Raw genomic sequence first — 15,038 nt, 5'->3', positions numbered from 1 at the left:
GGTGGGGTTGATTGGTACCTGGGGATATCATTAAGCGGTATCATGCATCCATTGTTCTTTTGATTTATTTTTAATAAATTCCAGATAGATCACTGATATTTATATATGATCCTGCTCACATAAGTAGGAGTCTTAGGTCTTGTATTGTGTTAGGTATTTGACCCAAACTGAATTCGTTTGGTACATCTTAGTAAACCTCAAATCCCGTGTGATGCATCTACTCCAATTATGGTCATATTTACAGAGCAACCAATACGACACGGTTATAGTGTAACGTATATCGGTATATAGCTTTCTGCTTTGCACTGATAAGGTATATACATTTAAGGTGGTACGTGATTCTGTTACATTTTGGGGACCATTGATTGCATATAACGCATTTAAATCCAATGCACCTAAAATTTATTTAGCATGTGTTGAAGAACGTCTGCAGTAAAACAATTGATAAAAGAATACAGGCAATTGCATTAACAACCTCAAACTCTAAAAGCATTGGAGCCGTTATATATATATATATATATATATATATATATATATATATATATATATATATATATATATATATATATATATATACTTGCATGAAAAGGTGTCGGAATGCGTCCATGTACAAGTTTATATCTTTTGTATTAATGAAATTTATTTGTTAATAATTATTATTATTATTTTGCCCTTACCTTTTTTGTCGTTACTTTCTGGTCCGCGTCTTGTCCATTTCGTTGTTTAACACGTGCATTACATTACATCGTATAATATTTCATGTATATTGTTTTTGTTTATATTGTGAGAAAATGCATTTTAAATATCATTTTAGTATTAATGACACTACTTGTGTCTTATCCAGATGTGCTGAGTGGTCTAAGGCGCCTGCTTCTTCAAAACATTCAGCTTAGTCCTCGTGTGTTTCGGTTTCAGCTCGACCAGTGTGGATATGGGACAAAGCTTACCAGTAGCTTACTGTTCTTCCTTCACAAAATAGTGTTGCAGCGATGTATAGCCTGTCATGTGCTGTAAAATGACGTTAAAACCAACAAAACACGTACCCCCCCCCCAAAAAAAAAAAAAAAATCCCCGGAAAGTTTGTGAATTCAAGCACACGCATGTGCTTCAAAAAAAGACAGCATGCATGAAAATGTATGTAGAAATAATCATATAACTGTAGCATATAAATCCCTTGTACTGGTTGAATGTTTGCACATGTAATTGATGTGATTTTATTGAATATACCATCATCATATTGTACAAATTTAAAGGTGTTTATTTGTGTGCTTAGTCGTGTTGGAATATGGAATGGTGTGTGCAAGCAAGGTGATGGGTGCCATTTACCCGCGGTCCTGGGTTCGAATCTACGTAAAGTGCGAATTAAAATTCTCTAACCTGTATGATAGCATTATCTGTATTATATCTATACTTACTGATTGCCAAACTGCTGAAGGCAAAACGCAAATCTATATTTTGTAGATGACAGAGGAGATAATCCAATATTTCCGAATGCGGTAATATCCAATGACATGTAGATGTGTGTCCTCCCTAGTTCTCTTTATACCAGGTCATTCCTAATAGACCTCTGTGCTCAAAGGAAATTTCCACATAAATTTAAGTGCTACTATTCAACAGCAGTTTCTTCAACAATTCCCTACACCTCCGATCTAAAGTGAGAAGTGGTGAAAATAGTGTCACAGATGTCACGTTTTATCTTAGGCGACACATATATAAATTAGTGTAAATATTTATCCATTATAAATAAAGCCTTTGATGTTATTGCACCCAAAGTTGCTTGAGCAAGTGTGACTTAACTCTCTCATGTCAAACTAATTCAAAGAAAAGTAACTTTAGTTGTAACCTTTAACTGCAATGCTTTATGGAGGTGTAAATTAGCAGCTGCCAATCTCCCTACATTGCGAAAAACCATAACTTTTGTTTTGTTTGCATGGTTTTAACTTTAAGGTGACAAAAATTGACGCACACCAGTTACACATATAGATTTTTCCGACAAAGTATTAATGTCTTACACTCCACGTTGACATCTGCATATATCGAGTTATTAAATATTGATTTATTTCGTATTCTTCATTCATACCATGAAATATCCCTTACAATATAATCAAACACGTTAGCAAAATTGACAAAAACGCAAAACATGTTCGATTTTCGTGAATTAATTTAATCAACTAATAGTGGAGGTAACGTTAAAATTTTATCAGGTGTGGACAAATTATGTTTAATTTAAAAAAAAACTGCCCGAACTTCAATATATACCTCATTATCCTTCATCCAGGTAACGTGTCCATTATTTTCAATGCCTGCTAATCAGTTTACCGTAACACTTGAAACAGTAATATTTATAAAAGTGTTTACTTTATTTACTTGAACATGCTTTTGATTAGGTATAACAATTCCTTCACACCAAATACCTGGGAGGTAAACGGGGGTGAAAATGTCATTAAAATATATAGAGTAGATACGGCTCTAGAACGTGCCATATTCTAAAAATCATTACATAGATTATTAGTATCACTGGCTATGTGTGACTGTCCTGTCGAAAAAGCAGCATTTAATTTACCAATGGAAATGTGCAAGTCATCTTGTAAATAACTTTTACCAGACGTATATTTCTTCAGCACATACAAATGGATCATTAGGCATGCAAATAAAGCTTTACATTCATTTATTGATGTAGCATGGATAATTAGGCATGCTGACACTTAAAATACATCAAAACATTGATATATATATATATATATATATATATATATATATATATATATATATATATATATATCGATAGAACTATGTCACTTAGAAGCGCTCATGATTTCTTAACATTAAGAAAAGCTTCAAGCTTCTTGTAGTTTCCTCGTTCTGAGTTCTATTTCATATCCCAGACATTTTTTCATATATTAGTTGTGGGATCAACGCATAACAATCGTACGTTTGATATTTTCTTCTGATACATGCTTTTGGTATACATTCCTGGTCCGCTCCAGTGGCCATGTGGTTAGAGCATCCGCCTCGGATGCAGTAAGTCTAGGGTTCGAACCATGGCCGAGTCATACCACATACTTGTAACGATGGTACTAGCAGTTGCCTCGCTTGGCGCTAAGAATTAGGAGGTTAGTGTTAGGACTGGTCGGCCTGGTTTCAGGATAATGTGATTGGGTGGGACATTATGATACATGTCTGCGGCATGATGGCTCGGTGCTAGACATCACTATAAACGGTCACAATGCAGGCATGGTAGCGATAGGACTGATTTAAAAAAAACAATAAAAAACGACGTTACAAATCCAAATCACAGACACATACACACACTCACGCGCGCGCGCGCTGATTATTCAATAATGTATCCATTAAAAGTTGTATGGTTTTCATTAAATACAACAGGCTTGCAAATATGCACACACTTTCAGACCAAAGTACTAGTGCAATTCTCGGACGTATCAATATTATACAAACAAGTATTTACTTTCACACAAAATTTATGGGACAATGATCAGAATAAGTACTCGGAGGGCTTACAAGAAAAGTACCTAAAGGTAACAGTGACTGATTGCATTAAGTATGGAATACATATAGTCAATTATGATTCTAAACCTCATGTTTCCAAAAGTAAATTCACCTATCTCTGAATCCTGGCTAACTTGCCCGTTAGCCCTTCAAGCTGATATTTTCATACAGAGCTCTAAAATTGCTATGCATTCATTATGCCGTTGTTTCGTAAGGCTCAATGCACGAAATTATCGGACGTGTAGCACTTTGTCTGATAACGGTACACCTTAAAACTCGCTCTCGTCATCCACAAATGCAATGTTTAAGCACGTGTTACCGTTAAAGTCCGCACGTAATGCATACCAGCATCTGCTTCTCGATGAACCATCAGTTCTATGTGGAGACGTAGTCTTTCAGCACACTAATATCTATCACGTCTTGACGACTTAGTCGTTCCGTAAAGCCTAACATACATCGATGTAAAATGTCTTTATCAATTTTGATATTATACAGAATATTAAAATCGTCAGGATCTGCGATAGAATTTCTATAATATAATAGCATTCCATCAGAATCTCTCTTAGCTACATTTTGCATATAAGATAATCAAAAATGAGAATCAAAAGCACGTTGATTGTGTTGGCTGATTTGGGACAAGAGAACGAAATGTGCTGTTACACTGGAATTCAAGATCTCTCTAGTCTGGTATCGATCCATAGAAGCAAATGTAATGGACAAAGGTTCATTTGTATAAATTGTTTCAGTTTGTTCAACACAATGAAGCACAAAAAATTATGTTGCAGTCTATGCTATACGATACAGCATACATACAAATTTTATATCGTAAACTTCATGAACTTCAAACATTAATTCGTCACTTACTGCGATTTTAAATGTACCAACGTCAACTTAATAATGCAACGGAACTCAAACCTTCAACATTATCGTCAACTAAACCTATAATATTTACAGTAGTTTCAATACTTTAACAAAATCCTGTTTACCTTAAATCCAAGGCAAACAACAGCCCACTATGATTACTCAAACAAACTGTATACATACACATGCACGCTTGTGTCGTATCACCAGAAATGATAAACCAGTTAATGTACATACACAATTAAGCAGTTCCCGAACGTCTAAAGTAACTCCCATAGCAAAACATTCCAGCTACTACCAGGGTCTTATTTAAATGAAAAAGTTTTTAAAAAAAATCATTATCAGCAAATCTTCACGTGATCAACCTAAAGGCATTTGAAAATCGATTATCACATTTGGAATGTATGCGCCTTATCCCTTATGTATGTCGATAAATAAGGTGTATGATATCTTTTCTGTATGAGTATATGGAGAGAATCACCGCCAAATTACTTGTATATTTTTATTACTGTACTATACATATTTTAATCTGCATTATTACATTTTTTTCTTCTTTTTTCCATCGACTTTGGTGGTGTATTATGAATCGTATCGTTGTCACTGCCGAATTTTCTTTAAGAATTTACAATGTGCGATACTTGAAGAGCTCACTTTCGCATCTTAAAAGGAAAAGCTGGGCTGAAGAAGAACACATATCCATTTAGTCCAGGTAATTATATTTACTAAATGTATAAAATGGGCGTATAATTAATCATCTAGTTTCTGATAAACCAAATTTTCCAACACTGAAGTATGACATTTTCTCTTGATGAGATTTTCATTTGTGACGTGTAAATGCCACTTACGTTAGTATCTTTCTTGCAGTGTCATGTCTATTGAACTCATTCTGAGCGTTGAGTGTAAGCTTGCGTTTTTGAGAGAGAGAGAGAGAGAGAGAGAGGGAGAGAGAGAGTGGTAATTTGTTGACATTGTCGGTTGGGACATGGATTGAATTTGTTAAGAAGTCTTCTCTCCAAGATGTTTAATTTGCATTTTGATCATCAGTTTAGAGACGAATGTTGTATATGGCTCACTCCGATTAGATGGACTGCACATGCGCAACTAACGTCATCTGCACATGTGTGTGATATAGTGACCCTATCAGAGTGCAGTAATCACCGACAATTAGGAAAAAAATAGAAATGTGGGTGGGTGAACTTATAGAAGTACATGGCACACTAACCTGGCTAAGAATGACAGTGCCATCGAAATTCACATCTGTAGATGTGTGTGTGCGTGTGTGTGTGTGTGTGTGTGTGTGTGTGTGTGTGTGATGTGGATTTTTAAAGTAGCTTTTAACAATGTTTCAGTCATATCGCTACGATGTCTGCAGTGTGGCAGTTTACAGTGATGTCTAGCACTGGGGCATCATGCCGCAGACATGTAACATGATGTCCCACCCAGTCACATTATCCTGACACCGGGCCGACCAGTCCTAACACTAACCTCTTAATTCTGAGCGCCAAGCGAGGCAGCTGTTAGTACCATTTTTGTAAGTCTTTCGTAAGACTCGGCCGGGTATCGAACCCACGACCTCCCACATCCGAGGCGGACGCTCTGACCACTAGGCCACCGGAGCGGTTCATTTGTAAATGGGAGTGATCTTGATGGAACTGATATTAAATAACCTAGCTTGAAACTGACCAGTGACCTAGTTCATTATATGCTGACTTTGTTGACGTCATATATTATTTCAGTTGGGATGCCAGATGAATGACTAAGATTGAAACTTCAATGACTCACCACTTCAGTAGATTACGTCATTAAACAAAACATGCTTGACCTATACCTATGTATTGACTGTCTTGAAAATAAATTTTATAAATGTTAGGGGCTGGGGGAGGAACGGGCGACTGAGTGTGTAAAGCGCTCGCCTCTACCTATCACTACCGGATCACCTCTGTTTGCGTGGGTTCGAGTCTCGGGTTTGACCTATGTGGATGCGTGAGAAAGCTTGCCAGTAGCTTCTCATTGGTGGTTCTTACCGAAGTTTTATCGGGTTCTTTCTTCACCAGTTATAATGGCAACCATGTGTGGCCTATAATGCCCAGAAAAATGGCATTAGACACAAGCAAGAAAAAGGTTGGGTACTCTCTTGACTTTTATGCTACCATTTTGGAGTCATTTCGTGACGTGCCTCCGGCTGAAACTTCTTTTAAACATTCAGTTGCTATTTATGGCCCAGTCGTATTCAGAAGTGTCGATTTATCTTTTCAAGGGAGGAATATGGTCATTGATCATGAAGAAGAGAGGACGTATCTTTAAATTCATACGATGGTCCTGTGAGGCATCATAGGCATTCCCATGTGTAGACATTCGCGCATTTTGGCTACATAAATGCATGCATGACTTATGTACGAGTAGAAAGTGATTATCGGCGAGTTTCAACCAGTCAGACAAATTAGTTGAGTCACGCCCGTCATCGAGCCAACAGGTACCAGAGCTTCCCGATGAAATCATCTTCTAAGAGCAAGAGGACAATCTGAATCAGCTTGGGGGTCTTTCTGTGTCAGGAATGTAACCCAAGTAGTCTTCAGCCCTGGTGAGCAATCTTCCATCTAGTTTACTGGAGACTGATAGTGCCAAGCAATATTCCATCTAGTTTACCGGAGACTGATAGTGCCAAGACGAATTTACAGACTCGTACTAAAAATACGATTTTAGAAATTCATACCTTGTTCCTAAACAAAACCAGATATTGAATTTGAATAATTCTGGAATCACAAGAGAAGACAGATATTCAAATGCATCATTTTCGGAGCTAACAAGAACGTCGGCGTAAGAAACGATATTGGGAAACTAACAAAACGCATACATATTTTCATGAAAGTTACTAGATGATGTGACCATACAAATGGAGACTGCCACGGTGGAGTAAATGTAAAAAAGGATGTGGTATTCTATCGCTTTTCCACAACATACGAAGTTAAGGAATTTTTGCAAACCTTTTGAGGATATGAGGACAAATTATTTAGCCGATCGGGCTTTGTGTGCCTGTGATTAAGATACAGAGTTCCATGTTTAAGATATGGCCACAGTGGAACTCAAAGATCTAAGGCATGATGTACGAAAACATTACCAATGGGCTTAATTCATGCAATTCATTCGTCTTGTTTTCTTGCAAGTGAGTGCAATCAATAGTTAATGTCAGGAATAAGAAGTCACGCGATGAGCAGCTGGACACGCTATATAAATAGACAGGATGTTACTCAGTGCAGTCTTAGCCTAATATAACCTGTTGTATATGCTGTGTAAGTATAGAAGCTTGACAATTATTCAAGAGACTCGTTTTTATTTTTTAGCTGAAAATAGGAATGACACTAGAAAATATGAATACAATTATCAACAATGAGTGCATGTCTGATCTTGGATGTTATACCGACTTAAACGGCTTTGTTTCGTTTCGTTCGATACGAACCAACAAAATGCAGTCGATCCATGATGAAAAATATAGTGGTCGGTCAAAATTGTTTGGTGTTCTCGAAATGAACAAAATTTTGCTGAAGGAAACGTACGAGCTGGGAAACAAGTTAAGATGCACATTCGTCGATGTGATTGACTGATTTGTCGACAAGAATGGTTCGATCAATGGTTCGATCAACTTAGAAAAATCGAGATTCTAACGATGCCTGACTATCACCGCATAAACGAACATCTCTACATTGAAGCTCAGACGAGTGGTAGGGGCGTCCAATATATCCCCGGTTACCCCTCCCCCCTCTTGTCGGCCCTGGTCTTCGTACGGTTTTGCTACTAACAAGGTTGGACAGGTTCCGTGAACTAAAGCAAATCACAATAATCTATTGCTGAAAAAAGAGATATCTCATGTTTGGGCAAGTGCGAGTCGGGATCTATCCGTATTCTCGGTACCTTGAACATGTATCAAGATCATGGCATCACATGTTTTATCTCATATCATATGGTCCCTCCTTGACACATGAAGTCAATATCATATAGCCTAAGTTGAAATGGTAAGATCAATTAATACCAAAAACAGTCATAATATCGGACTTGCATTCGCATGTCCCTGATCTGATTACGGAGGTCAATCTGCATCTGAAAGAGTTAATATTAACTGGTCAATATTAAATAATATATTAAGTATTAGGTAGGATAAGTTTATTTTTTCAAACAATGACTTATTCTTTCTGGTATGAAATTAAACAAAAGATACATACGAGCAGCAAGTACATATTAGACTTAAAATACCCGCAAACTAGACAGTTATAGAGAAAACTCTGAAAACTTTACAAAAAAAATAAAATAATGATGGAAGCTTCCTGACATTTTATTAATGAGTTTCGCTTCCATAAAATAAAGGAATCTGACATTGTTAGACGTAATTAGGTTCATAGCGTTCTTTTTCTTCCTTCCGGAGACTATACTACAAGCGAGGGAAGTAACCTGATTATACAGATAGTGTAGTTTCGCGCATGTAACTTTCCTATCTCAAAGATTCATGCAATATATGTTTATGTTACTGGTTCTAATAAGACATCTGAGAAGAAAAAAAATCTGAAAGGATCAATATGCAAAAATGCACAAAAATATTTCAGGTTGTGATATAAAAATGAGTAAAAAAATGATCATGCATTATGCAGAAAGAGGCGGTGATATTAAATTATGGATGCTATTTTCTCTCCGATGTCTTTTGTCTTTCTTTTGAAAACAGAAACGTTGAAATCATGGGACGGAGATGTTTTAGTTCAGATATATTCCACCTAAGCCAGATTCACCGACTCGGAGAATATATCATCATCTTATCTGAATGTTATAAGGAACAAAAAACAAAAAGAAAAAAAAAAAAAGAAAAAGAAAATACAAAACCAAATAAATGGTGATATTTTAAATACAACACCAAATAAATCATGATATTTTAATACTTGGCCAGTTCAAGGGGTCCTCCATGGGACGAAATTTTAGGTGTAATGGTACCAGAAGATTCAACGCCCAGTAAGAACCAAAGACTGCTCTTATTTTATCGTTTAAATTTCTGCTGTCTGTAACTTTAATTTTTCCTCTGTCAATCACCTTAGATTCGAAGGTGGTAATTCCTTTGGTAATTAACTCAACTTGACTGATCAAAAATGTGGTGCTAAGAAAAACAAAGAATATCAGAAACGTCGCTGTCAACATTGTATGCGTCAGGTAGAGGGAGCTGTACCCAAAGATCCAACGAATCAGCGTGAATGGCGCGAATACGTCCCATATACTTACATGCGACCAGTATACTGTTAGAAAGTAATAAATAAAATGGAGAGAAGCGTATGTCGTTCCTAGAGATGCCCAAACAAGAAATACAATAAAATGGCGTTGATTATTTAGTCCAATGCAAGTTCTCGCGAAGAAGCAATGATGATCTCTTTTGAGAATGCACGTATAACACATCGGACAATGGTAACACCGGGGCGGTCTGGAAATATTGCACGAAAGGCATGGCCTCCAGTACCAATACAACCTCTGCTTGTTGGCCACTGATGCAACTTCTGTCTGAAGTAACAGACCGTTATTTGAATGTTTGGTGTTATTAGTGTCATTCACGCATCTCTCTTGGACCAAACTAGGCGAGAACTTGTTACTAACATACATCATACAAAGCCAGTTACCCATCATTTCGAACAAAACGGCTGTAATGAAGGATTTATGAAGGAGAAGATTATTGCTATAGAAGTGTGGGATAACCTCGAACATCAAGAGGACCCACGTACTTAAAATTGTGTATAGGTATATTGGACCGGCTATTATATTCAGAATCTCCGATTCCATATCCGTTCCTTCCCGAACCCTGAATTTGATTCTTTTCTTCACCCATCCAAAAAGGCCAATCGTGACCGATTTTGAATTTTCCTGCATCTGAAATAAAACAAATTTTGAATATATATATATATATATATATATATATATATATATATATATATATATATATATATATATAGGCAAATAACTGTATATCTTTTAATGACCTAACTGTAATAAGATTTGTCGTAAACATTTTAGACCTAATCGTCCTATTAGGCAACAATGGACCTAATCGTAATATTAGGTAACAATGGACCTAATCGTTCGGTGACAAAGCTGTTAATTTCAACAGGAAAGCTTTGCATTTCCATATTCTATGAAGAAGGTATGGCTGTATTTATTACGTAATGCAATCATGCATGTCTGAAGAAAGAAAAACGATATGTAGTTTATAATTTGTTGTAAATACATACATACATACATACATACATACATACATACACCGCTCCGGTTGCCTAGTGGTTAGAGCGTCCGCCTCGGAAGCGGGAGGTCGTGGGTTCGATCCCCGGTCATACCAAACACTTACAAAAATGGTACTAACAGCTGCCTCGCTGGGCGTTCAGCATTCAGAGCTTAGTGTTATGACTGGTCGGCCTGGTGTCAGAATAATGTGACTGGGTGGGACATCATGCTACATGTCTGCGGCATTATGCCCCAGTGCTAGACATACATACATACCCCATCTTCCCTTTGCGAAAACTATTTCTTGCTGATCACACACACACACATGTGGGCCATACGTTGCCGTAGCAAGACAATAAGTGTTTATGTGTGTGTGTGTGTGTGTGAGAGAGAGAGAGAGAGAGAGAGAGAGAGAGAGAGATTTCTGGAAAACCAAGTAGATTTACATGTATAATACGGTATCACGCAGTCTGTATCATACAGTCTTAAGTTTTCGACGTACATGTCTTAATTGTGATAAATTTATCCAATAAAACCAGCGTCAAATCACTTTTCAAAATTAAACCAATTCTCGCTTATAGAAGACCCAAGAATTTGCAAGATTTTTTAATCAGAACTAAACAGACAGAAAATAAAAAAATACACTTTTCGTCATCTAAATGTGCAAACATAAGAGAAAGTACTTCTTTCAGTAGTACTAATACAGAAGAGGTATTTTCTCTACGCGATAACACTAACTGCACATCAACTGATGTGATTTATTTAATAACCTGCAAAAAATGTAGCATGCAATATGTTGGACAAACACTACAACAAGTTTCTAAGAGAATGAATAATCATCGCTTTCATATAAAATTTTTTATAGAGATCCTCAGTTTTCCTCTAATGTTTCAACACACTTTAACACCAATAATCACACTCTACTTGATTTTTCTTTCATGCCAATAGATATTGTGCATGGTGACATGAATAGACTCATAAAAGAAACTTACTGGATTCATAAGTTAGATACTCTGTATCCTAATGGACTTAATGCTAATACACTATATAAAATTTTAAATTGATATATTGTATATCCTTTATAACAATATATTTGTATGTATGACTGTTTGTCTCTAGTTTATTTTATTATTCGACGTACATGTCGAAATACAAATTCTCGGGCTCTCTCATCTAATCTCACTTTCATGCTTTTCTAAGATTGTTCTTCGGGGCTTTGGGTTTAAAAACAACGATACGTTGTTCATACAATCCCAAAATTTCTTCGTTGTTTACCTTGAAAAGGTTACTATATTTTACTGGAAAAAGAGCTGAATGTAGATAAATTATCTTTAAATTCGCCCTTTCACTTTACTACACGCAACTCAATGAATTGAATGCAACGACTTTTTCTGTGTAGAGATTTATATACATGGCTAACAATCTCTCTCTCTCTCTCTCTCTCTCTCTCTGACCGCTCCAATGTCCTAGTGGTTAGAGCGTCCGCCTCGGATGCAGGAGATCGCGGTTTCGAACCCGGGCCAAGTCATGCCAGAGACATAAAAATGGTACTGACAGCTGCCCCTCTTGGCGCTAAGCATTAAGATCTTAGTGTTAGGACTGGTCAGCTGGGTGTTAGGACAATGTCACTGGGTGGGACATGATGCTACATGTCTGGGGCAATATGCCCCGGTGCTAGACATCACTATATACTGTCACGTTGCAGACATCGTAGCGATAGGACTGATACATTGTCAAAGCTACGTTAAAAATATCCAAAAAACACACACTCTCTCTTTCTTTCTCTCCAACACACAGTTCATGTCAAGCACTTCCAAGGGATATATCGGCAATTTGTACGCACAAAACAAGTTTGCTATTCCCGGTATCTATCCCACCTACTTGCAAACGGTATATACAGAGTGTTTCAGTTACTACTATCACCTACCTTTCAGAATGGAATACACTAAGTTATGTATTTGCACTGAAATAGTGCTGCAAACTTATATATTCGCCAGTAGCAAAATCCAGCTGTCTCATGTGCACATCAGACAACAAAGACTTGGTGTCATTTTCTGGCGACATGTATAGAAGGTTACAGGCAATCCGTGGTATTACACCTGAAGAGCGTCATTCAAGTCTTTCACTTGGATAAATATTGATGTAGGTTCCATAGTAACGCGCTTCGCTTGAATGAACATTTATTATGTCTTAAGGTATAACATTATTGTATTCGCCGTAAATTTAGTCCCGAGTAGTGTGGAAGTCGTCTAAAATTGTTCGAGAGTGACAATTAAATTTACATTGAGAAGAAAATACTCGTGTAAGATATTAATCATATTGAGTGTGTGTGTGTGTGTGTGCGTGTGTGTGTGTGTGTGTGTGTGAGAGAGAGAGAGAGAGAGAGAGAGAGAGTCATTGGATGAACTTCTGATGATGAAGCAATGAACTTTTGCTAGTTCACTCCCTGTTAACTTCACCCTACAAACGAGTTAGATAGGTTCATATAGTGGTTCATATGAGTTAGATAGGTTCATATAGTGGATCATATGAGTTAGATAGGTTCATATAGTTAGATAGGTTCATATAGTTAGATAGGTTCATATAGTGGTTCATATGAGTTAGATAGGTTCATATAGTGGTTCATATGAGTTAGATAGGTTCATATAGTGGTTCATATGAGATGGGGAAGACATCGTTTTCTTTCAGTTTTTATAAAGTTTATGATTTATTACAATAAAGACCTTTTCATGGCTATTTAGCAGATTAGAATAAAGATCTAATGCAGTGGTTCCCAAACATTTTATTGCCACCACCCCTTTGGTTATCTTCAGCGACCCCTCTCACCTTACCCCGTAAAATCATTATTCAGCATTAGCGCCCCCACTGTAATCCCACCGCCCACTTTTGGAACCACTGATCTAATGCTTTCACTCGAGCTGTACGATAGTAACATACTTCTCTGTCATAAAGAGATTAGTGTAAATACAACAAATGTTGGAACAGCCTTCGTCTTAAAGGTTAGTAGTATAAATATGACAATTCTGAACCAGCCAACATAACTTTGTCTTAAAGGGTAGTAGATTCCGAATGACGTCATCAGCAGTCATATGTGTCTCAAGCTGACAGATTTACCGTTAATTTTATATGGTGTTTGAAAGCTGAAATAAATCCAATCAAGCTACTGTTACAAAACATACATACATAAACAGAACGCAAATCAGGCTTTCTGTTACAATCTATATTTGTGATTTATGAGTTGATTTTACCACAGTGTATCAAGCTCAAAATGGCAAATTTTGATGGTCACATATAGGAGAAACTGCCAGGTTGCCCATTGTCCAGCTAAAATGGGCAGACTATCGTCTGTTATTGACATTATCGGGAAGGATCTACAAATATGGCAATGCGACAAGCCAATATAATCTTATTTTACAGGGGTCTTGTGTAATTATGGCAGAGCTGGACAAGTCAATATAACATTGTCTTAAAGGGGAGTAGTGTAATTATGGCAGATCCGGACAAGTCAATATAACCTTCTGTCTTAAAGGCATATAGTATAAATATGACAATTCTAGACAAGTCATTATAACCTTCTGTCTTACAGGAGAATATTTTAAATACGACATTCTGGACTAGTCAATATACACCTGTGTCATACAGGAGAGTAGTGTGAAAACAACAATGCTGGACCAGTTTAGACTAAATTTAACTAGTCATTGTTTTGTAATTTTAAATATCATCATTAAACAAGAAACACTCCTGGACTCATATTTTCCCACAGGCCTCTAGACTTCATTATATACTGATGATATCTTACATCGTAATATTTTCTAGAATGTTTCCATGTTTTCAAATGCCTCTAGATTTTGGCCACTCCCACAGCCTTATTGGCTAGAAATTTTATTGGTTAGTGGCGAGACCGACAAAGATTGCTTCTGGCAGTAGTAAGGCCTACATAATTACACTTTTTAAGCTAGATTCTGCTCTGGACTATTTGCAATACTATCAAAATTCTTTTCACTTATAATGTGGTTTCAGACAGTAATACAATATATTTATAATAATAATAATAATAATAATAATAATGACCTTATTTAAAGAGGGTAACACAATTAGCTAAGAACTAATCTACCTTGAGGCCCTCATACAAAGGAATTTATTTATTTTAGCTGCATCTCTGAAGCCACTGGATATATTGGGCTTGGAAGAAGGAAATAGAGTGGGCATTTCTAATCTCAACTGGAATACTATTCCAGAGCAGAGTTCCAGAGTATTGGAAACTTTTTTTAAAATAAAATAATAAATATAAAATAAATATTTACTTTATTGTCCGGTTTGAATCAAAAACTGCAAAATTAGTTTTTATTATTTTAGTTACAGATGATATACCTTTGCATGACTCATTAATATGTTTCTACCGTTTTAAAATATATTCAACTGCAAATAGT

Source organism: Sinohyriopsis cumingii, chromosome 14 (genome assembly GCF_028554795.1).
Source record: "Sinohyriopsis cumingii isolate HCF-2022 chromosome 14, ASM2855479v2, whole genome shotgun sequence".
Classification (NCBI taxonomy): Eukaryota; Metazoa; Mollusca; class Bivalvia; order Unionida; family Unionidae; genus Sinohyriopsis; species Sinohyriopsis cumingii.
This window is presented reverse-complemented; position numbering follows the sequence as displayed.